Raw genomic sequence first — 3,103 nt, forward strand, 5'->3', positions numbered from 1 at the left:
AAAGGTGGGGAAAGGAAGGACACTTTGGATTATCTCTCTCTAAAAAAAAAAACGGGTTGTCCCTTAGTTCGACATCAAGGTAAGCCGTATCCCAAACTCACCTTACATTCCACCTCACCCACTATTTTATTGTTTCTATGTAAGGGTGGAATATTAACAGTTAAGATCTTCTCTTTAGCAATCTGCACCATTCTGCTTGTTTCACTACTACGACGACGACTTCTGCTCCTCTGCATTGCAATCACACGGGCCTAGTTACATATTATCTTTTCTACTCTAGGCACAAGGCCCGAAATGTTTGGGTGAGGTGGCCAGTCGATTAGATCGACCCCAGAACGCAACTGGTAGTTAATTTATCGAACCCCCCACCGAAGGATGAAAGGCAAAGTCGACCTCGGCGGAATTTGAACTCAGAACGTAAAGACAGACGAAATACCGTCCATTTCTGATGCACAGGCAGCTCACAATTGCAGTTGCATCCGGTTACTTTCGACTGGTTATCATTCTTTGCAATTTTATTCAAGGTCCTTCCACTGACGTAGGTTCAACTGGCCCCACTCCCACCAAAATTTCGGGTCTTGTGCCTAGAGTAGGAAAGATCATTATTAAAGTGGTGAGCTGGCAGAATCGTTAGCACTCCGGGTGAAATGCTTACCGGCATTTCGCTTGTCTCCACGTTCTGAGTTCAAATTCCCCCGAGGTCGACTTTGTCTTTCATCCTTTCAGGGTCGATTAAATTAGTACCAGTTACGCTCTGGGGTCGATGTAATCGACTTAATCCCTTCCCCCAAATTCGAGGCCTTGTGTTTCCAGTAGATAGGATTATTATTATTATTATTATTATTTTGTCAACGCTAAAATTAATGTTAATACAGAATTGAATTTTATTACAGAATATATTCACAAAATGGAGTTGACTCAATCATTTTATTCTGCTCAGCTTGATAATTTAGTTTGCTTTTTCTATTTATTTTTTCTTTTCAATTCCATGCCGAGATATCCAGTAAAGACACAAAAAGAACATAAAGCCACATGTTGCCCTCGGGTATATACACACGTAAATGGCCCAAGCAGAAACAAAAACCGTTACGTAAAAGACAAAATTCGAAATAGAAATTTCTTTGTAGAAAGAAGGCGAAGTAAAATATATTAGAAGGGACATAACTCTGTTCATATAAAGCTTATATGCCATTGAATTATTTCCCTTGCATTACTAATGTCATGCTGACAGCTTAAGGGAATCCTCAGATTCAACACTGTTTGCACGCACGCACACACACACACACACGCACATACACACAGGCACACACACACACACGCACACAGACACTCACGCATGCGCACACGCACACATACACAAACGCGCACGCACACACGCACACACGCATATACACACTGCGAACATAAGTATCATATGAACGCAGGTATAAATATCACACACAAAATGTATCCTAGAATATTTCTTGAGTGGGAGCCACGGCTGGAATGATTTTGATAACAGGTCTGCCGAGGGAGATGCGGCTTCCACTTCTTGGACGGAGAACGACCACTTAGAGGATTTCTTGTTTAGCCCTATTCCATGAAGGTTTAGCGATAACGGCATTCAGCTCAAGATTATAAAATTATAATCGTGAGTTCGATTCTCCACGGTGTATTGTGCCCCAGAGCACGCCACTTTATTTCTCGTTGCTCCACTCCACGCACAGTTAACACCGAATGTATGACACAATAGTGACTTATAAACCTTTAGTATACTTGCCAGTATTTAACGGTTTCAAAACGAAAATGAGACAATGGAGACGTCAAGCGGCTGCCTCAAACATTCTGGAGTTGCTTTTAGAAGCCACCTTTATATGGGGGTCAATGAGAAAGTTCTAGAAAGGCGAATGACGCGATGGCTTAACTCTGATTGGTCGGTTAATCGGCCGATCACGTGAAACGACAGTGGTCTCAACCGTGGTTTCAAATCCGCTACAAATCAAATCCAGACAAACTTTCGAAACCTCGACTAACTGACCGTTATCCTATCCTTTGAAGTTAACGATCCAAGTTTTAAGTGTCTTGGTAGTCATGAAGATGGCTCCGAATATAATTGTAAGTCGGTTCTCAGATTTGATTTGGTAATTATTTAGTAATGTACCATAAACGGTGATGGAGGGAAAATAGCCAAGTTGTTAGGTTTCCTGAGAAGAAAACCAGTTCGCTTAAGCAGCTTACTCAGCACTTTCTCTCACACAAACCACAGACATTGCATCTACATAGACTTACGCACAGCTAAAAGTATGTGAGTGTGGACATGAGATGTATATATGCATGTGCATCCATATATACTAAAACGTAAATGTGCGCGTATATATATACATATATATAATATATACGTACATAAACACTTACATATATATAGATTTATACATACAAAAACACGTACATATCACGCACGCACACACACATAAATATACACATAGAAACACATACACACAGAAACATACATGCACACAGACGACCCACAAAACTCTTCATTCCCACCATTTACGCGTATAATATACACCCCCCCCCTCCACCGCCGACACACAAATTCGATAAACCAGACGACATCCAACATTTTCCACGCGATGCACACTTAATAGCCGTTCGGCAAAATTGACTGAAAGAATGAATATTTGGTTTGAAGAAAAAGTCCTGGGGTTGTATCACTCTAAAGATTCTTCAAGGATCCAGCATGGTCGTTCTCTAATGATTGAAACAGACAAAAGATATAAATATATATATACATGGTTCTGGGTTCAGTCCCACTGCGTGGCACCTTGGGCAAGTATTTTCTACTATAGCCTCGGGCCGACCAAAGCCTTGTGAGTGGATTTGGTAGACGGAAACTGAAAGAAGCCCGTCGTATATGTGTATATATATATGTATGTGTGTTTTTGTCTGTGTTTGTCCCCCCACCATCGCTTGACAACCGATGCTGGTGTGTTTAGGTCCCTGTAACTTAGCGGTTCGGCAAAACAGACCGATAGAATAAGTACTAGGCTTACAAAGAATAAGTCCTGGGGTCGATTTGTTCGACTAAAGGCGGTGCTCCAGCATGGCCGCAGTCAAATGACTG

The sequence above is a fragment of the Octopus bimaculoides genome, chromosome 11 (assembly GCF_001194135.2).
Source record: "Octopus bimaculoides isolate UCB-OBI-ISO-001 chromosome 11, ASM119413v2, whole genome shotgun sequence".
In the NCBI taxonomy this organism is placed as follows: Eukaryota; Metazoa; Mollusca; class Cephalopoda; order Octopoda; family Octopodidae; genus Octopus; species Octopus bimaculoides.